General features: G+C 42.0%; 1 long non-coding RNA gene across 6 annotated transcripts in view; it reads left to right on the top strand.

The window, feature by feature from the left end:
• Positions 1-22,468, top strand: part of LOC116738269 — a 74,186-nt gene that overhangs the window by 15,048 nt on the left and 36,670 nt on the right. For 4 of the 6 annotated variants that reach the window (XR_004344003.1, XR_004344001.1, XR_004343998.1 and 1 more), the window contains exon 1: positions 19,070-20,655. This is a non-coding gene — a long non-coding RNA (uncharacterized LOC116738269). Of the gene's footprint in view, positions 1-1,205; positions 1,330-19,069; positions 20,656-22,468 lie in introns of those variants that run through there. The other 2 variants (XR_004343999.1, XR_004344002.1) reach the window with 2 other exon arrangements.

The following is a 22,468-nucleotide window of genomic DNA, read 5'->3' on the forward strand; positions in this document are numbered from 1 at the left end:
AATTCTTTGACCAACTGACAAATTTCTGGCCCTCTTTCAAGCCTTTGCTCAGGTATGAGCCTTATGTCTGCAGCTTTCTGTGAGGCTTGGCCTCTCACGGTCCTTCATGCTTCACGTGTTTCACTTGTGCTCTGTGAGGTCAGGGTGCCTGTAGGGAAGAGAAGGCACATCCAACTGGGAAATGAAGGAGAGCTTAAGGAGGGGACTATTTATAAAGAAGTGGTCAGAATGAAGGGAAATCGAAGGGACGGTGAAGCCACCGGGGCTGGTGATGGCAGGGAGCCATTGCCTCCCTCACCAGATCAGAAGAAGAGAGGGGAAAGTGGGGGGTGGGTGCAACCTAGTGAGAGCCATGGCAGAGCCCAGGAGAGGCCCACGTTTAGGAAATACGGCCTTCAGTAGGGACAGACAGCAGCTTCCAACCGGTAGGCCTACAGAAGTAAGCCGGGGAATGAGTACCCAGTCCTTTTTTTTCTTTCTGTCTAGCCATCTCAGTTTCTGCCTCCTGTTTACCAAGCGCCATCGGAAGCCAGAAGGCAGGGACCGGTTGTCTTTACAGGTCAGCTTCCCAGGGTGTAGAGCAGGGTGGAGGGGGGTCTGCCTAGGTCAGAGACGCTTCTGTGTCAGGAACAGCCTGGAGGAGAGTCGACGACCCTACTGCCAACTTTCGTTCATCATAAATTTCCATTTGCTTCTTGAAGAAGCAGAAAAATCTGGCAGAATCAGACAGTTTATCCTTTGTGAAGGAGGAAGGAGCCTGGAGAATGTTTTCAGAGTGGTGAGTTACATCCATCATTTTTCTTAAGTTAGACAATATTTCAAACATGATACTGCACAATAATGTAATAGACACTCAATACGCCCACCATCAGATCTAAGAGATTGTGAATATTTTCCCGTATTTGTTTCAGATACTTATTGAAAGAAATAAAACGTTAGAGATTCAGCTCTAGCCATCTTCCCCAAGTCCCAGGACCTTTCATAAGTGACCACTTTCTTTCCCTCTCTCTGTAATTTTGCTACATCTTCATAAGCAACATGCCTCCTCTTGAAATGCTTCAACGTGTATAAATGGCATCCTACTACAACTTGCCTTTTTTACTCCACTATGTATTCTTGAGATTTATTCCCGTTAATAAATTAGATCTAGTTCACTCATTGAAACAACTGCTCTCTCAGCGACTGCTCTGTGATTTATAGATCTGGGCCTGGATTTGTACCGGGGTACTGTGCAAGAGATCCTCCGAGATACATATTTAGAAGTGGAATTGTGGGGTCACTGGAGATGGGCATCTTTGACTTTACCAGCAGGGCTAAGTCATCCTCCAGGTTGGTTGCCCCAGTTTACAGAGTTGTGGAACAGAAGGCAGAGGCTTGTGAGGACGCTTGTGAGCCCCCCTCTGCCCCCCCCGCTTAGTTTGGGCCTGCTGGAGCAATGAAGGAATCTGCCTCTGGGCCCCTTCCATCATCTAGAACCCGGTCCCAAACGGAGAGGGAGAGGAAGGTCAATATTTGCCTGCGACAGCTTTTTGTTTTGGGAGAACAAAGTCTGTGTATTAGCTCAGGGGTGACAGGGGTCCTGGGAGGATAGTAGTAGAAACTATTTTCTGTGTGCTTACTGTGTGCTTACAGGTACTTTAATTAATTTTATTTTAACTTCTTTATTAAGAAATATAACACACACACACACACACACACACACATATATATATATACACAATATATATACTACATATATATTTTAAAAAGCAATAAGTGTGCACCGTAAATTATAACAAAGCAAATACCTGTGTAACCCCCACCAGGTCAAGAAAAAGAACACTGTTACAACCAAACAAACTGTTCTGTTTGCACACTGGAAACTTCCTTGAAATTAACCATTGACGTCTAATGCTTTAAGTTTACTTTTTCCTGTTTCAAAGATTATCTGACTAGAACTACACCCTAATTTTTCTTTTGTGCCTGCCTTCTGTGGCTCATTTATGTTGTTAAAGGTACCTGGAGTTTATAAGTTTCATGGCTGTATGATGCTACATTGTATACATACACTGTAATTTACCTATACGTATTGACTGTTGATGGACATTTGGGTTGTTTTCAGTTTTCGCTATGACAAAGAAAGTTACCATGAACATTCTTGACCATGTCTCTTGGTGCCCAGATGCATGCATTTCTGTTGGATCTATGCCTGGGTTATAGGATAGCAGTGTCTTTACCTTTATTGCTTAATGTCAAACTGTTTTCCCGAGTGGCTATGCCAATTTATGCAAATGAGAAATTATGTTGTTCTAAATTTGTACCAACACTAATTATTTTTAATTTCTTAAACGTTAGCTATGCTGGTGGCAATGTAGAGTGCTAGTGTTTTATTTCGCGTTTTCTTTTTATTTAACTTAAAATTTTTACATTTTCATTTATTTTGCATTTTCTTGATGACTGATGAAGTTGAACAACTTTTTCTATTTACTGGCCATTTGGGTATTATATTTTGTAGAGTGCTTGTTCAGATCGCTTTCACATTTTTCTATTGGGCTGTATATATTTTTCTTATTAACATATAGGAATTCTTTATATATTTTCTGAATGCAAACCTTTTCAGTTACTTAAGTTGCTGATACCTTGTTTTACTTTTTGACTTGCCTTTCTAGTCTCTAAATTGTGTCTTTTGGTGAACAGATGTTCTTAATTTTAATGTATCCCATTTTATCAATCTTTTTCTTTATGATTGATGCATTTTAACCTCCTGTTTAAGAAATATATCCCTCACAGTCACGAAAATATTCTGTATATTAATGTCTAGAAACTTGATGTTGTCTTTTCCATTTAAAGCTACATTCTTCTTGGAATTGATTTTTGTGTATGGTGTGATGTGGAGTTCAGTTTTTTTTTCATATGAATATTCAATCAATTCAGCACCATTTATGAAAAATATCAGGGGCGCCTGGGTGGCTCAGTCAGTTAAGCGGCCGACTTCGGCTCAGGTCATGATCTCACAGTTCGTGGGTTTGAGCCCCGCGTTGGGCTCTGTGCTGACAGCTCAGAGCCTGGAGCCTGTTTCGGATCCTGTGTCTCCCTCTCTCTGACCCTCCCCCGTTCATGCTCTGTCTCTCTCTGTCTCAAAAATAAATAAACGTTAAAAAAAATTAAAAAAAAACAAGAAAAATATCATACTTTCCCCACTTATCTGAAGTATCACTTTTGTCACAAATCAAGTGGTTTTTTTTGTGTGAATTTCTGAAATTGCTATGTTATTCCATTGGTCTGTTTGTTTATTCCTACTCAAAAATCATTTTCTTAATTTTGTGGTTTTAGAATAAGTTTGATATCTGGAAAAAATGTCCTCCCTCTTTGTCTCTGTCCTGGCTATTTTTGGCCTTTGAGTTTCCATACTTATTTTAGAATTAACTTATTAAGTTCCACAAAAAGAAAGAAAGAAAGAAAGAAAGAAAGAAAGAAAGAAAGAAAGAAAGAAAGAAAGAAAAAAGAAAGCCTACTTGTTGATGCAAAATGGACAAAACTTTTAGAATTTCTAAAAAAAGGAAGAGAGCTTTATTCAAGACTGAGTTAGGACAGCTACCCAGGATATACAATCTTCACAAAGAAGAAAGTACTCTGGCAAGGGAACATTTGGGGTAGGGTTATATACATTTTTTTTTTCATAAAAAGTTGCAGATTATTAGACAAAGAACATGTCAGAAAGTTGTAAACCCTATCTTTAGTTTCTAGGGCTATGCCTTTAATCTGATAGGAACCAGAGAAGTTTCTTACTTTTTCTTATCTTTTGTGTTCAGAGTGATTCTTTTTTATCATTTTCTTTAATGAAGCAGATTTATAATGTGTTCTTGGGGCATAAATAGAGCCCATGCTTTGAGGTTTTGCTGAATCATTTTCACCTTGGTAAATGTGAAGGCATAGCTTCCCTGGGAGCCTAGGAACAGGCCCCACAAATGTTAAAAGTTGAAAATTTCCTTTATCATACTGGAATTTTTATTGGAACTGTGTTGAATTTAAAGATCCGTTACGGAGAATTGATAACTTTACGTGGTTCTTCCAAGCTGTGAACATGGAATATCTTTTCATTTATTTAGGTCTTCTTCAGTTTATCTCAGTGATGATTTACATTTTCTTCTCTGTGAAAGGTTCACACAGTTGTCATTAGAATAATTTCCAGATATCTGATATGTTTAATGGCTTAATAAATCACATTCCCTTTTTAAAATTGAGGTTTAATTTATAAACAGTAAAATGCATGGGTTTTCAGCGTATGGTTATATGCATTCTGACAATTGTATGTACCAGTTTAACCCAAGAAATGGAACACTTCTTTCACCCCTGAGAGATCCCCTTTCTCCCTTTGAGTCAATCCTTCCCTCCTCCCCCACCAGAGGTAACTACTATTCTATTGTTCATATTTCTTTCACTGTAGATTACTTTTGCCTGTTCAAAAGGTATATAAGTGGGATAAAACAGTGTGTACTCTGTTGTATCCGGATTCTTTAACTCAGTATATATTTTGAGGTTCACCTACATTGGTGTGTGTTCCAGTAGTTCTTTCTCTTTTATATTGCTAAGTAGTATTCCACTGAATGGACATACCACAATTTGATTTTCCTTTTTCCTGTTGGTGAAAATTTAGGCTATTTTTAGTTTTGGGGTGTTATGAATAAAGCTGATCTGAACATTCTTGTTTAAGTCTTTGTGTGAATATATGTTTTCATTTCTGTTGGGGAAATACTAGAAGAGGAGTACCTGGGTCTTAGGGTAGGTTTATGTTTAACTTTATGAGAAACTGCTAGACTTAGTTCCAAAGTGCATGTGCCATTTGGCAGTCCCATCATCAATGTTTGAAGTTCCACTTACTACACATCTTCACCAATATTTGGTATTGCCATTCAATTTTAATTATAGTCATTCCAATGGATATATTTGTAACTTATTATGGTTTTAATTTTATTTCTCTGATGACTCATGATCTTGAGCATCTTTTCATGAACTTGCTGGCCATTTATGTATCATCATTTGTCAAGTCTCCTGCCCATTTAAAGAAAAATGGATTGTCTTTTTATTATTGAGTTGTGTGTTGAAAATATACTCCTATATATTCTTTTTTTAAAATGTTTTTTTTTATTTTTGAGAGAGAGAGAGAGAAAAGCATGAGCAGGGGGAGGAACAGAGAGACAGGGAGACACAGAACCCAAAGCAGGCTCCAGGCTCTGAGCTGTCAGCACAGAGCCTGACGTGAGGCTTGAACTCATGAACCATGAGATCATGACCTGAGCCAAAGTCGGACGCTTAACTGACTGAGCCACCCAGGCACGCTAATCCTATATATTCTTTAAACATGTTTATTTATTTGTTTTGAAGGATATAGAGAGTGGGTGGGAGAGTGACAGAGAGAGAGGGAGACAGAGAATCCCAAGCAGGCTCCACGCTTGTCAGCACGGAGCCCAATACAGGGCTCAAACTCATGAATTGTGAAATCATAACCTGAGCTGAAATTAAAAGAGTTGGACACTTGACCGACTGAGCCACCCAGGCACCCCATGTGTTCCTATATATTATTGTTACAAGTCTTTTGTCAGATATACATATTAGAAATTTTTCTTCCAGTCTGTGTCTTGCTTTTCATTTTCTTCACAGTGTCTTTTGATGAACAAAGGTTTTAAATTTTGCTAAAATTTCGCTTCCAGTTTTTGTCTTTTATGGTTACTGTTTTCTGGGTCCTGTCTAAGAAACCTAAATATTGTAAATATTTCTTTCTATCTTGTCCTCCAAAAGCTTTGCAGCTTTCGCTTTACACTTAGGTATATCCATATATAATTAATTTTTGCATATGGGTTCTTTTTTCGGACATGGAAAGGCAATTTTTCCAGCATCATTAAAAAAAAAAAAACCTTTCCATTCACCATTCATTTGCTTTGACACCTTGGTAAATACTAATTGACTATATAGTATGGGTCTATTTTTTGACTCTGTTTAGTCCATTGATCTATTTGTCTATCTTCATGCCATTTCCACATTGTCTTGATTATAATAAGTCTTGAAATCAGGTAGAATAAGTTCTCCATGTCTGTTCTTTTTCAAGAATGTTTTGACTATCTAATGTCTCCATATAAATTTTATAATCAGCTTATAAGTTTCTACAAAGAAATTTTTAAGGACTTTGGATATATAGATCAATTGAGAAAAACTGACATCTTAAAAATATTGACTCTTCCCAGATATGAACATGGTATATCTCTCCATTTACTTAGATCTTCATTACTTTCTTTCAGCAATGTATAGTCTACATAGGTTTTCAGATTTATCCCTGAGTATATATTATGTTTTTTGATGCCACTGTGAATCAAATTTCAAAAATTTCATTTTCCATTTGCTTTCCAGCCACACAGAAGAAATACAACAGATTTTTATATATTGGCCTTATTAGTTATCAATTGTTGTATAACAGATTGCCCCCAAACTTAGCATATTAAAAAAACAAGCACTGTTTCTGAGGGTCAGAAATCCAGGAGTGACCTAGTTGAGTAATTATGGCTCAGAATCTATCATGAATTACGGTCAACTCTTGGCTAAGGCTACAGTCATCCAAAGGTTCAACTGGGGCTAGATGATTTTCTAAGGTCACTCAAGTGGCTCTTGGCAGGAAGTGTCAGTTCCTTACCACATAGGCCTCTGTATAAAATGGTGTATGACATGGCAGTTGAATTTCCCCTGAGTGAATGATCTGAGAGAGCAAGAGAATATCCTATCACTTCTGCCACGTGTCATTGGTCACACAGACAAACCTTTGTGCAACATGCAAGGGGAACTACATGGGATGTGAATACCAGGAAGTGCAGCTCATCATGCAGGACCCATCTTGGACTCTGCCTACCACATTCTGTCCTCTAGTCCCTGGTAACCCATCTGCCTTACACATACAAAATACACTCATCCCTTCCCCAGGCCCACAAAAGTTTCATCCCATTATAGCATTAGCTCCAAGTTCAGAATCTAATCTTCTGAAGCAGATCCAGGTTCTTGGATGTAATTCCCTTAAATACAGCTTCATGAGCATAATTCCTCTCAATCTGTAGACCTGTGGATGACGGAACCAAGTTGGCTGTCTCTTGTCCTTACAACATACAATGTTGGCACAGCAGAGGATAGCCTATATAGACACTCCTGTTCAAAAAGGGGGCAAGTGAGGCACAAAGGAGACACTGGTTCATAGTCACCCTGAAATCTAGCCAGACAAATGTAAGTTTCTTGATTAGGACTCAGCACTACGCCTGCCTGGAAATGACTTTCCATAGTTTTTGGTTCTGTTCTCTGGGCTCTTAGTCCTCCTTTGGAATCATCCTTCTCTTTTGGTGGAACTTACCATGTGTTTGCAGCTGAGTGGTTTTCTCAGCCTGTTTCTTGTTTGTAGAAGTTTGGGGGTTCAAAGGCTTCTTTTTTATTTTATACTATTTTTGTCACTTTCAGTTCAACCTGGCAGTATTTCTGGTCATAAAATTGTCTCAAACTTTGTGGTCCTCCTGTGAATCTCATTGAGGTTTGCTCCATTCAACAAATCCACACCTACAAATCTCTTTGAGATAAATCCTCTCTACTTTGGACTTCTGCTAAGATGGATGAGGGACAAAGCCCGTAAGCTTCTGAGGATCCATATTATTTTATTTATAGGTGCTGTGAGGCAAATCTTTAAACTCTTTAGAGGGCCTTTTGTCTGTCTGAATGTAACCCTGAAGATCCACCTTTTAACTTTCTGAGGTCTTAACAAAGGATTTTACAGACATATTCTTGGCTTTACCTTTGGAACATTGTTTCCTGAGCGTGTCCTGGATTTGATCTTTGCGTGGGAGCAATTTCTTAAGTTTACTATTGTTTCCCATTTGGGGAGCCTCAGAATCTTCAGAATCAGCAATTCCCATCTTCTTTTGGTTTAACAGTCCTTCCTTTAGCTTGTCTGTCACCTCTCACATTTTAACATGAGCAGTAACAAGAAGCCAATGGCACCTTCAACACTGTGGCTGGAAAGCTTCTTAGCTAAATTCCCCTTCATATGACTGACTGCAGGAGAGAGTGCTGCTAAACTTTCTGCCACGAATAACAAGGATCCCCCCCCCACCCCGTCTCAAGCTTCCAACAAGATTTTCCTCATTTTCCTTTAACACCTTACCAGCTACCTCCTCAAAGTGTGTTCAAGGTAATTTAGGCTTTCAGTACTGCTCTCCTAACATCTTACAACCATTCCAGCTCTGCCCATTGAGTGGTTTCCACACCGCTCTACATCTTACGTTTTTATTATGGTAGCACTTCATTTCCAGGTACCAACATTTGCACCAGTTCAACCACTAGAAGGTGCGTATTTTTAGGGCTTCTTGGGGGGCAGTGTAATACACCCAAGGATGGTAATTGAGAAGTGCCTTGGCATACACTGATTCTTTCAGTGGAATGGTCATCTGGGTTCATCTTGAGACCCTGAATAGTTGGAGTTGGATGTGCAAAACTCTAGGGACGTAGGGCTGAGTTAATGATGAACACATATGTAAGGATCTAGATCGGTAGTAAATGTTTAAGAAAATACACACACACACACACACACACACACACAGAAAATCAAGACTGGACTCATTTTACAGGTGAGGAAGCTCTGATTCAGAAGGATAGAGAGACTTGCCTAAGGTCACGTGGCCAATTAGTGGTGGAGAAGGGAGTAAATCCATTTCTTCCAACTCTTTATTCAATGCACATTCCAGGTACCATATAGCCTTAGGTTTCTATCATGTTCATGCCTTGAAGAAAGCATTTCCTATCTGAGAACTCTCAGTGGCAGTGCGTGAGAAGAAAACAAAGGGAAGAATCTTAGACTTTTCTGCTGAAACATTCATTGTTTTTTATGCTCTGCAGTAATCCAGCTAACTAATGTTTGGATGACTACTGCTGTTCATGGGAACTTTCCCTTGGGATTCTGAAGATATGAGGACTTTATTATGACCAATTCAGAGATGAAAGGGTGGAAGATTACCTCTGGCTTCTCTCGTCTTTGCTTTTGTTTCATGAGTAATGAACCAGGGATCTTTTAAGACACTTTTCATTTTCTTAGTTACTTTTTTCTTTGGAAACAAAGTTTTCAGCACACCTTTAAAAAAAACCTAGATTTTTAAGAGTTTGGTTCACCTGCGTCTATGAGTGGTCATGAGTATAAGTCAGCCAATGAATTCTTCTCATGTCCTGATGCATATTTACAAATGTCTACTGAACTTTAGGACCCTGGCCCACAGATACCTCCAACTCAACATGTTTTTTTTTTTTTAATTTTTTTTTTTTTACATTTATTTATTTTTGAGAGACAGAGAGAGACAGAGTGTGAGCAGGGGAGGGGCAGAGAGAGAGGGAGACACAGAATCCGAAGCAGGCTCCAGGCTCTGAGCTGTCAGCACAGAGCCCAACGCGGGGCTTAAACCCATGAACCACGGAATCATGACCTGAGCCGAAGTTGGACGCCCAACCGACTGAGCCACCCAGGTGCCCCTAACTCAACATGTTCTTAACTCATCGCCTTTCTCTCTCAATCTACTCAGCCTCCTATATTTTAAAAAATCTTAAAGACCTTATTAGTCAGACAACATGGAAACTTTGGATTTTTTCCATTTTCCTCAGACCAAATTCTTTAGAATCTTCCCCAGAAAATATTTCTTGAATATGTCCTTTTCTGTACATCCACACTGTTGCTGCCTACTTTAAGTCCCCATTCATCCATTCATCTATGGATGGCATTTATTGCCTGCCTACACTATGTATGCCAGGCATTGTGTTCTGGGCTGGGATACAACGCAAATAGGACGTGGTATCCACAGGGATTTATCTGTATGTGGGGTTGGGGAAGGAGACAAAAACGAGTGACAGTAAAATGTGGTATGTTGTACATTTATCATTTCTCTGCTAGCTATTATAGTAGATCTTGATCTTTCTCTTTATTCTCTCCCTCCCAATCCATTGTCTTCCTTGCTATCAGAATGACCTTTCTAATATACAGTTCGATCATGATCAGTATTATCTTTGTCTCTTTGTTACCTAAAAAAGTGAAGACCATATCCCTTAGTCTGTTGTTGTTCCTTCACAGGCTGGCCTAAACCCGCTTATCTTCCTATGTATCCCTTTGTGTTCTTGCTTTGAACCCTACACTTTAGCCACATTAGACTAGTAGGAGGTCTCCAAACACTGCTCAGGTAGGCTCACACTTCTGTGTCTTTTTTTTTTTCTTCCCCCTATTTCTCTTGCCTTGAATGCCCTTCAGTCTCATTCATCACCTGGCTAGTTCTGACTCATCTTCAAATTCTTACTCACTGTTTAAGACTCGCCTTCCTCAGCTTCCCTGCCCTGAGGCAGAATTAGTTACAAACCCCTTTTCAGATGCCAGTATTGTAGAATTTATTTCACTGCGTTGTAGTTAATTCATAGTTTCAATACTGAGTTCCCTCCCAGCACCTAGCACAGTGCTAAATATGTATTTGTTGAATGATTGAAAAAAAAAGGATAAAATATTAAAAAAAAAAAGCAGTGTACCATTGTAAAGGGTGTTTTGATTTTTACGGGTAATATATTGTGAAAAAGTAAACAGAGTCCCAAGGGCCTGGCCAGGGTAATCAAAATTCCTGCATTTGGAAATCAAAAGAAGTTTCCACGTCTGTTTTTCATCCCTTCTTTCATGTAAAGTTTGGGGATATGAGTTGGGACATCTATTGGGTTATCCTGAGTTTCCAAGATGTAAGATGGAACTAAATGACCTCAGGGTTTCCATCAGAGAAGTAAGTGGTGGCGAGAGAGAGCATTCCTCAGGGATGCTGGAGGTCAGGAGAAAGTCCCACTTTCACTTCTGCCATGTGACGGAAGCTCTTTCACAATCCGCCTTATGGTTCTGGTGGTGTGAGGTGTGTGTGGATGTGTGTGTGGCAATACTTGGAGATGCTTTAAAACCTTAGACATGAGATGACCCAGACGTGATTCACCAATCATTGTCAGTGCATCTTCCCCTACAGCTTTATGAGTAAGTGGCAAGATATCTGGGCCTCAGTGCTTTTTTCCTACCAAACCCTGCCTTGACAATGCAAACAGGATGCTTCAGAGGAGAATCTGCCCCATATCCAATTGGATAAAGATTTCTCATACATTTGGGAAAGCTCACTTAGAAAATTTTCAGCCCCTATTGCAGATGAATCCCCAGAATTTCATTTCATGGAATGTCCACTATTTCAAAACATCTCCCACAGGGAATCCTACCAATGGATAGAAAGTCTCCAGGAGGTTACAGATAAGGGCTAAAACTTTTTCCTTTTTTTTTTTTTTTTTTAAGCTAAATTTCCAAAAACGAAACCACATGATTCCTAGACCTGGTTTAGGTTTGCGTGTTTTCGGGCTCCTAGAATGTTGGAGCTGGAAGGGAGTTGAGGGAACATCTGGTTCAGCCCCCCCTCCACTCTACAAATGTGTCAGAGGTGAATAGCTTTTTAAGGTCACATAGCTTGTTGGGCTGGAGCTGGGACAAGGACTCAGGTCTCTAAACCCTCAGCCAGGGATCTTTCCTCCCTATCAGTTTAACTACAGGCAGGTACCTGTATGAGATGCGTGGGGATGTTGTAAATAATAGATATAGGACTTGAAACATTTTGAGTCTGGACAGTTTCAATGCTCTCCTGAGGCCTGAACCAGATCTCAGAGGCAGGCCTCCCTGTGAGGGGCATGCACTGTCAGCCCTCTTCTTGGACCTGCTCTTAGAGGGGCCAAGGACGTTGATGATGGATCAATATTTAACTCAGATTATGGGGACAAGTTAATTCAGTGAATGTATCTGGTATCTGCTGTGTCCTCCCATTACGATCGGGAATCTGCAGCCCATCTTCAGCCTTCACCTCCTCAGGCAGTGCCTCCTGTCCTCCTCTTTTTCTATCCAGGTCAGTCCCAGGCCTACCCAGGGCCCCTTTGCTTTGCTTCTATGGGACTCTTCTACCGAGTCCAGGAGAAGCCTTGTATTGTTGAGGACAAGCTCCTCCCTCACCTTTTCTTAAAGCCTTCTTTCTGCCTCCTTATCACAGCAGAAAGTGGCCTTTTCCCTGGATACTGTTCCCCCAACTTTCTCCAACAGAGACCTTCCTCCTCCCACTAGGAATGGCTCATAGAGAGAGGAGAGTGAAGTGAGTGTGCTCTTTCATTTTCCTCCAAATTATGCGCATTAGTCATCCTCTGGTCCTTGCTATCTATTATGTAAAAAATCATTACTGAATCACCAAAGCTTCCTCAAGGAATCTAGTTCTTCCCAATCCTTTCTTCTCTCTTTAAACCTTCTACAGTATTTCTACTTCTTCAGTCTTTGTAGATGGCTCCGTGTCCTTCCTTCAGAGATGACTGAGACTTTTCTTCCTTCCCATCTCAAAATTTCTGTGTGTCTTTCCCCATAGTTTTGTTCTTCCTTGCTTTTTCGGAGGAAGAAATCAAGACTTGAAGGCTAGCTTTCTCATGGATTCTTGCTGTGTCTGCTCTAGGACCTCAAGACCCCCGTCTCTGAATTGCATCTCCTGGTGTTTTGTTTTTGTTTTTGTTTTTGTTTTTTTCCCACTGGATGTAGCCTTTCCTTCCCCATTTGTATCAGAATCATTCCCAGTATTTCACAGGTGTGATTTCTTGGGTCCTTTTCCAAAGAGTGCTGTCCAGTTAGTGCTGTATCCCCAGTGCCTAAATAAAAATTTTTGGGTCTGGTGCCCAGAATCTGCATTTTGACAGATGCCAAGGTAATTCTTAAGGACAACAAATTTTGAAACTAGAGTCATGTGCAGGCATCCCTTATCAAAGATACCCATCCTGAGGTACCTGGGTGGCTCAGTTAGTTAAGTATCATACTCTTGATTTCAGCTCAGGTCATGATCTCATGGTTTGTGGGATTGAGCCCCATATCGGGCTCTGTGCTAACAGCGTGGAGTCTGCTTGGGATTCTTTCTCTCCTCTCTCTCTGTCTCTTCCCCACTCACATGCATGTGCGAATGCTCTCTCTCTCTCTCTCTCTCTCTCCCTCTCAAAATAAATAAATAAACATTAAAAAAAACCCCATACCCATTCTGTGTTAGATCCGTATTGCTGTGTAGGAAAATTATCCTAAATTTAGTGGCTTACAGCAACATTGCTTATCTCACAGTTTTCTGTAGGTTAGGACTCAGGATGTGGCTTAGCTGAGCCTTGTGCTTTGGGGTCTCTCAGAGGCTGCAGAGTGTTGGGTGGGGCTGCTGTCCACATCAAGACTCAGTCATGGAAGGATCTGCTTCAAGAGCATTTGTGTCATTGTTAACAACACTCAGTTCCTCAAGGACTGTTGGCCTCAGGGCCTTAGTTCCTTGCTGGCTATTGGCTGGAGGTCATTCTCAGATTCTTGCCATGTGGGTCTCTCCACGGGTGGCTTGTAACATGGCAGCTTGCTTTGTCAGAGTAAGCAAACTGAGAAAAGCCAGGGGAAGACAGAGTGCAAGTAAAACAAAATCATAGGCTTCTGTATCTTAATCTCAGACAAGACATCCCCTCACTTTTCCTGCATTCTGTTTGTTAGAAGTGAATCACCGTCCAGCCCATATACACAGGGATGGGATTAAACAGGGGTGAGTATCAGTAGGAGGGATTTGGGGGAACCTTTTAGAAGCTGACTACCACATACCCCAACCCTAAATCCTTTTCCTTAAATCTGCTCCTACCCATTTAGGATGGCAATCTGTTTTTCTCCTTATATTTACCACTCAGCTTCTCAAGGGAGGGGTCTAAATTGGTGGACCCATTTTCCGGCCACATACTCACTCCTTAACATATTCCATGGTGGCTTCCATTCTTGCCACTCTACACAGCTGTTCTCTCGAAGGTTCTAAGAGAACTCCTGAGAGCCCAGTCCTTTTCTTCTCCTCCTCTGTCAGAGCCTCTCTTCAGCATCTGATTGCTCCTTTTTTCTTAAGATTCCCTCTTTTTTGGCTTCCATGATACTCTACTTTCCTGGGTTCTCAAGCTTTTCTGCGTGTTTCTTCTCTGTTTATTCCTCTACTGCCCCCGCCCCTAATTCTGATCAATTACTACAGTGGGCTAGACATGGTATCTTATATTCGATAGGACCTATTATTTGAGAGAGACTGAAGAAGTTTTGGGGCCAGCTCACGATTCATGTAGGCACAGAGAAATGACCAATTCATTAAGCCTGTTTGGAGAGACAGCATAAGGAAAACTGCAGTTGTTTTAAATATGCATGCTCTCACCTGTCACAGTCATGAGGACCCTAAGGAGACATAGTGACTGAATGCAATGTGGTCCCAGCTAGGACCCTGGAATAGAAAAAAGACATTTGGTTAAAAATGAAGGAAACCCGAATAAAGTATGCACTTTTGTTAACAATAATTGATCAGTATTGCTTCATTAGTTGTGATACATGTGCCACACTACTGTAAGATGTTAAAGTGAGGTACTTGGGTGTCGGATATATGCGAACTCTGTGCTCTCTTCACCATTTTTCTGTAAATCTTAAAAGTATTGTAAAATACAGCATTTATTTAAAATTTTTTTTAAACGTTTATGCATTTTTGAGAGACAGAGAGAGAGCATGAGCAGGGAAGGGGCAGAGAGAGGAGGAGACACAGAATCCAAAGCAGGCTCCAGGCTCCCAGGTGTCAGCACAGAGCCCGACACGGGGCTCGAACTCACAAACCACGAGATCCTGACCAGAGCCGAAGTTGGACGCTCAACCGACTGAGCCACTCAGGTGCCCCTACAACATTTATTCTTAAAAACGCACCCCCTCAAGCTCCATTCTTCCCACAGGAAGGTCACACTAGTATTATGTACATTTACCTTCATGTCTCGTGTCTCTACAAGATTTTGCCCTCAGCTCACCTTTCTACCTCTTTAGAAGTGAGCCCAGGGCCCTGCACATTCTACATTGTTGTTGAATGAACGAGCAAGCAAATGTGTAATTGGGAAAGACCCAAGTGAACTCTTGGACGGGCTGTTCTGTCATTAACCCAGATGAAGCCCCGGGGAATGGGAACATTTCACTGGCCTTTGTCTTCAGTTCATTCGGTTCGACCAAACCTCCGAAGTGGCATGTCCCCACTTTCTTCTTCAAATTACAGGTTCTGCTCTGTTTTTATCTCCGTCACATCCTCTTCTCTCCCTTCTTTTTTCTCTCTATTGTTGTTTCTCCTACCGCGGTTCCCTTTCCACTCATTTTGACCCAAGCAATGGTTGTTCTTCCTAGTGAGTTGTGGTCTAGAGGGAAGTTTCTTGAGCGTCAGTGACGAGCTTGGGCTGAAGGAGCACAGAGACGTTCGGTTCTGGATGCGTGCCACCCAGGTAACCACAGATCCTAGATGGGAAAGCTTCGTGCCACTTCCCGTGGAATTTGTCAGAACGGATTTGTTTTGACTGGCACTGAACCATTCGACTTAATTTTCAAATTTCAAAAAAACAATGAATGTAAATTGGAACAATTATTTTGGTTTCTGAACTACCTTCAGGTTTAGTGTTTGCTCATGGACAGGCTGATCAAACAGAGAAAAAAGTCTCCCTTAATGGTCACTCACAGAGCTCCCGGCTCTAATTCATAATAATCATAACAAACCTTTGCATACTTAAAAATATTTGCCTCCTCCCCCTTGCCCTCCCCTTCCCCTCGCCCTCCCCTTCTCTCTCTTCCTTCCCTCCTCCTTTACCTCTAGATATATAGCTTGCTTATTCTTACACTTGGATTTCCCTGGGCCTTGCACAATGTCCTTTTTTTGTTCTTTTTTCATGTTTCAAAAATAACATGCCATCCTCTGTAAAGGAAGACAGGGCTATTGGCTGGTCCTCAAAAAAGATGGATGGGAGTCAGCTGATTTCTATTGGTTTTAATCAGCCGTTTGGAGTTTAAGTCTGGGATGTGACATGAGAATAAATGCAGTTAATGAGACCACAAAGTTTTGGCCTCAGCAGCACAATTTTCTGATCCTCTGACCTGACTGGTTATAGATTACAATTAAAAATGCCTTGTAATTTTACAGTGTTTTGTGCTCTTCACAGAAGTTTATTTTATCTGGTTTTCATACCCTTAAGCCGCCATGGTTCTTTGTAGAGTTCTAGTTCTCAGGTTTGCAGACCAGCATGGCACTGGGTGGGGAGCATGTCTGCAGGGTACTGGAAGTTGGGAGAGACTAAGCTTGGGGTGAATTCCCTTGGACTGTGTTTTGGAGTGGTGAAGGCTTAGTAAGCCCAGAAGGGAATTTCTGGTCCTTTGTGGAGGCAGGGACTGTGTCTGTCCTGTTAATACTGTATCCCCAGTGCCTAGAATAGCACATGGCATAAGGTAGGCATCCAGGGAAAGTTGGCTCAGTATCTCCTTCCCTTGGTGGAGATGAGAGAAGGAAGCTAAAATGGACAGAATGGTGATTCACTCCCATCACCTGTGTCCCAAAATAGAGATTTCAATCAACAGTCTTGGGGAAGTTGTGGTTCCCAAATTGTTCCTATTTGTACGGGAGGATGAGCCTAGCTCTCTTTCCACTTCCCTTCTTGTGTCTGACAGGGAGGATGAGTTGTTAATTAGGTTAGTCACAGTTCAGAACACTGAGCCATATTTACTCATGGGTAGGACTTTGAGGACAATGGGCTGGTGTGTTTAGCAACCCACACAGGTTTGTGGGAGCTCATCTCTTTGGCCTTCTACAGCTGGCCAGAAGGTGGTAAGACCCTTCAGCCATGAAATTGGGGCAGTGTGTCAACTTATTAGGGGTTGTCCAATGGAGTTTCAGGCCCAAACCCAGTTAGATGTTTAGATAGAGGTATGTTGACCATGTATGTGCTATTTTTCCCTTGTGCTCCTATCTCTCTTAGGAACACACAGGAAGGAGGGCTGGCTGAGCCAAAGCAGGTCTCGAGAACCGCTGGACCCGTTGTCAGGACCGTAATAAGAGCCCCTACGTCACCCAGATCCACATGTAGACGATCTTACTGTCCATTCTCCCTATTCCTTTTTTTTTTTTTTTTTTTTTTTTAACCTCCACCTCCAGGCTTGTCTACAATAGCTCTTGGAAAAAGGAGCATCGCATTAGTTTCCTGTGATTGCTGTTAACAAATTATCACAAAGTTGGTGGATTAACAACAGAAATGTATTCTCTCACAGTTCTGGAAGCCAAAAGTCTAACACCAAGTCAGCAGGGCGTACTTCTCCTGAGGCTCTCTCCTTGCCTGTTCCAGCTTCTGGTGGCTGCTTCATTTCTTGGCTTGTCTCTGCCTTACTCCAACCTCTTCCTCCATCTTCTCCTAGCTTTTTCTGCTTCTGTGTGTGTCAGGTCTCCCTCTGCCTCCCTTTTATAAGGACACATATGATGGTCCTTGGCACTCACCCAGGTAATCCAGGATGGCATCTCCATCTCAAGGTCCTTAACTTACTTACATCTGCAAAGACACCTTTTCCAATCAAGGTAACATTCTAGGTTACAGAGATGCAGACCTGGTATCTCTGGGGCCACCACTCCTCCCACTATTAAGCAGTCTCCAAAATCTTGCTTTTACCTCTTTTTCCTCCTCCTTTCTCCCTTTAAAAAAGAGCCTGGTGTGTCCACAACTGAATTTCTTTTTTTTTTTTTTTTTATAATATAGATAATTTTATTTTTTTTTTATTTTTTTTTAATATGAAATTTATTGACAAATTGGTTTCCATACAACACCCAGTGCTCATCCCAAAAGGTGCCCTCCTCAATACCCATCACCCACCCTCCCCTCCCTCCCACCCCGCATCAACCCTCAGTTTGTTCTCAGTTTTTAACAGTCTCTTATGCTTTGGCTCTCTCCCACTCTAACCTCTTTTTTTTTTTTTTTTTTCCTTCCCCTCCCCCATGGGTTCCTGTTAAGTTTCTCAGGATCCACATAAGAGTGAAACCATATGGTATCTGTCTTTCTCTGTATGGCTTATTTCACTTAGCATTACACTCTCCAGTTCCATCCACGTTGCTACAAAAGGCCATATTTCATTTTTTCTCATTGCCACGTAGTATTCCATTGTGTATATATACCACAATTTCTTTATCCATTCATCAGTTGATGGACATTTAGGCTCTTTCCATAATTTGGCTATTGTTGAGAGTGCTGCTATGAACATTGGGGTACAAGTGCTCCTATGCATCAGTACTCCTGTATCCCTTGGATAAATTCCTAGCAGTGCTATTGCTGGGTCATAGGGTAGGTCTATTTTTAATTTTCTGAGGAACCTCCACACTGCTTTCCAGAGCGGCTGCACCAATTTGCATTCCCACCAACAGTGCAAGAGGGTTCCCGTTTCTCCACATCCTCTCCAGCATCTATCGTCTCCTGATTTGTTCATTTTGGCCACTCTGACTGGCGTGAGGTGATACCTGAGTGTGGTTTTGATTTGTATTTCCCTGATAAGGAGCGACGCTGAACATCTTTTCATGTGCCTGTTGGCCATCTGGATGTCTTCTTTAGAGAAGTGTCTATTCATGTTTTCTGCCCATTTCTTCACTGGGTTATTTGTTTTTCGGGTGTGGAGTTTGGTGAGCTCTTTATAGATTTTAGATACTAGCCCTTTGTCCGATATGTCATTTGCAAATATCTTTTCCCATTCCGTTGGTTGCCTTTTAGTTTTGTTGGTTGTTTCCTTTGCTGTGCAGAAGCTTTTTATCTTCATAAGGTCCCAGTAATTCACTTTTGCTTTTAATTCCCTTGCCTTTGGGGATGTGTCGAGTAAGAGATTGCTACGGCTGAGGTCTGAGAGGTCTTTTCCTGCTTTCTCCTCTAAGGTTCTGATGGTTTCCTGTCTCACATTTAGGTCCTTTATCCATTTTGAGTTTATTTTTGTAAATGGTGTGAGAAAGTGGTCTAGTTTCAACCTTCTGCATGTTGCTGTCCAGTTCTCCCAGCACCATTTGTTAAAGAGGCTGTCTTTTTTCCATTGGATGTTCTTTCCTGCTTTGTCAAAGATGAGTTGGCCATACGTTTGTGGGTCTAGTTCTGGGGTTTCTATTCTATTCCATTGGTCTGTGTGTCTGTTTTTGTGCCACACAACTGAATTTCTTTGGGCAGGTTAGGCCCCCAGGTCTTGTTCTTGGGTACGGTGCTGAAAAGGACAAACAGCGCCTTATTTCTTCTAGTGATTGTGACATACTCTGAATTGGAATAAAAAACACAGGACTTCCAGGCTGGTTTTACATGACACCAACATCTGGATGAAAAGCTAAAACAAATTAAACAAACAAACAAAAAACCCAGCCAGTTAACCAGTTGCTTGTTTCCAAGCATCTAGATGTTGGGTCCTTGTATTGGGGGTGGAGGCAGTCTTGAGAAGAGGAGGAGGGTCACAGGTGGCCTGATGGCAGGATGTCAAGGGTCTGGAGTAGAGGGCACACTCTTAGGAGTGGGGGGAGATGAGAGGGAAGGAGGAGGGACTGACTACCGAGTGCAGACCCGCAGAAATGTGTCCAAAAACTTGGGGTGGAGACACAATCAGAAGACAGGAGTAGCTGCAAATGCCCGGATCCTGGTCCCTCCAGGCAGCCATATTAAAGATCAAAGGGAAAAAGTCCGTACATTCCAGAAGGAATCAGGCAGCCAAGCGCCAGTATGAAAGCATTCTTGACTGTCATAGCCTCGAGTGCGGCGAGCGGGCTCTGTGCTCTGCCCGCGGAGTAGAGAATGCTCCTTTCGTCTTCACGGGGTCTGAGCTGTGACCGGGATATTTTCAGTACAATCAAAACAAGATGCTTGGGTGCAATGGCTCCTTTTTTGCTTCCCTGGGGACGTTTAGGGGCCTCTGGGAATAGGAGTATGAGAGGACCCTGTCTCTTTGGTTTCTGGCTTCTCAAGAGCAACTTAACCCATTTGCATTTAGGCCTAGGCTTTTGGGACAATGACCTGGTTGAGAGCTCCTTTTCCATTTGGGACTTTCCTGAGAGCTCAGGACTCCAGGATCCTGATTTGAGGGTGCTGCTGAGCTCAGTGCCTGAGCGCAGTGGGCCTGACAAAAGGATGGCAGGAAAGTTGCTTGGGTCTGAGCTCCTAGGCCTTTAGCCTGGGGTGGTGATGTGCTTTCTTTTCATCTCAAACCACAGCGGCGACTCCTCCTCCTCCGCTGCCTGGCCTGGATTTTGGATTGGCTAATCGACGCGGACCATGTGATTTGGCCATAGCTCAGCTGAGGCCAGACATCCATTTGGGTCCTAGGAGTCAGTGCAGTTGGCGATTAAGGGCCCAGGCTGTGAATTTAGTGATCCTGCCACTTACTAGCTGAGTGGACTCAGACCTCTGCTTCTTTCTCTGTGGGAGTGTGAGGATGCCCACCTTTCAGGCTGTTTGTGAGGATTGCATAAGAGAAATTTGGAAAGCACTAGCTCAGTGAGTGACCTATAGTAAGTGCTCAATAGATGCTAGCTATTTTTTTGTGGCTATTATAAAAGCACTTCTCAGAGAACATCCATTTGCTCTCTTTCCCTCCTCTGGTCTCCCCCCACTTTCCTTTCCTGATAGGAGTCTACATCTGGGAACCAAAAGCATGAGAGAGAGAGACAGAAAGAGACAGAGACACAGACAGAGACAGACAGATGATGGATGCTTCCAGAGATCCTCTCAACTTGGCTGGGAGCTTCTTTGTCCATGGTAAGCCAGTTTTGTTATGTTCTAAGGCAATTAACAACTTAAAAAAATATGTAAATTTTAATTAATGCAAAAATTATGAACCACTGTTAAGATTCCCAGGGAGGGGCGCCTGGCTGACTCAGTCGGTTAAGCATCCGACTTCAGCTTAGGTCACGATCTCGCAGTTCATGAGTTCGAGCCCCGTGTTGGGCTCTGTGCGGACAGCTTGGAGCCTGGAGCCTGCTTCAGATTCTGTGTCTCCCTCTCTCTCTGCCCCTCCCTCACTCATGCTCTGTCTCTGTCTCCCCAAAATAAATAAATGTTGAAAAAAATTTAAAAAAAAGATTCCCAGGTAGAGTTAAATCCAGTTGGTAAGTTACTATGCCTGCAAAATCCTGCCTTTCGTACAAGAAGTCAAGGCAAGAAGTGCAAGTGATGGGTATAATTGTAAACAAGGCCTTTGAAGATCATTTTCAGATCAAGAATCATCACCTATAAGAAGAGTGATAAACAATGGGGCGCCTGGGTGGCTCAGTCGGTTAAGCATCCAACTCTTGGTTTCGGCTCAGGTTATGATCTCACAGTTCGTGAGTTCGAGCTGACAATACGGAGCCTGCTTGGGATTCTCTCTCTCCCTCTCTCTGCTCCTCCCCTGCTCTCTCTCTCTCTCTCAAAATAAATAAACTTAAAAAAATTAAAGAGAAGAATAAATAACATTTCAGACACTATAAATTTCTTTTCTTTTTTCCTCCCTGCCTCTCTCTCTCTCTCTCTCTCTCTCCCTCTCCCCCTCTCCCCCTCTCCCTCTTTCTTTCTTGCTTGCTTGCTTGCTCTTCATGTGTGGCTCATGCCTACCTGATTTTGGAAATTCTAGTGAAAAATTCTAATGAAAAATTCTAATGCTTGGCCCATAGTAGGTGCTCAATAAAATTAGTTTGAATGAATTTCTTCCTTCCTTGGAAACATTTTTCTAAAATATTATTTTATATACCATGTAAGTTTTAATATTTTTCTAATTAAATTTTCTACTATAAGTGAACTTTTAGCTATTTCCTTCACCACCCTCCATGTTTATACATTGAAATGGAGAAAGTGCTTTTGGGTAGCACTGGACTTGGGAGCTAGGGACTGGAAGGGACAGGGCAATATATTTTCCTCTCCCCTCGGCTTCTCCACACACGTTAGCTTTATCCTGCCGTCACTGTGGAGATGCTTTCTAAGCTTTACTGGTCACATCATGGGAAAATTGGTCCCCCCCACCACTCCTGAGTCTTTACATCTTCCTTGCTCAAGCCTTTGGTCCAGACTGAGATTGGCATTTCTGAGCCCCTATTCAGAATTTCACAGAAGAGATTCAGACTGGCCCAGGTTAGGTCAGGGGCTCACCCCTGAACACTTGGCTGTGGCCAGGGCCACATGGCATAGACATAGCTGCCAGAAGTTCGTTCTTCCTACCCTACATGTGGCTGGCAACAAACTACATACAGTGTCAGGAAGACACATTTTGACTGAATTTGGTATGAGATGAAAGTTTTTGAGCAGTAAGCTACATGTGAGGAAGGTTAATCCAGTAGTAATGTCAGGAATGATCTCAGTGGTGAGAAGAATGATTTACTAGGCATTCTTCTAGCAGAATGGGGGAAGGGAATTGGAAGGCATTGGGGACTTCAAGAATTCTCTGGTAATAGATTGCAATGGCCATGGAAGAGCTGCTTTTTCTACAATTGTACCCTAGGAGATGATACAGAAGCAGGTTGCGGTAAGGGGAAGAGAGGGGCAGACTAGGGAGGACTTTTTGAGGAAGGGGAGAGAGTTCCTGGTAGGGCTTAGGGTA

Source organism: Lynx canadensis, chromosome C1 (assembly GCF_007474595.2).
Source record: "Lynx canadensis isolate LIC74 chromosome C1, mLynCan4.pri.v2, whole genome shotgun sequence".
Lineage (NCBI taxonomy): Eukaryota > Metazoa > Chordata > Mammalia > Carnivora > Felidae > Lynx > Lynx canadensis.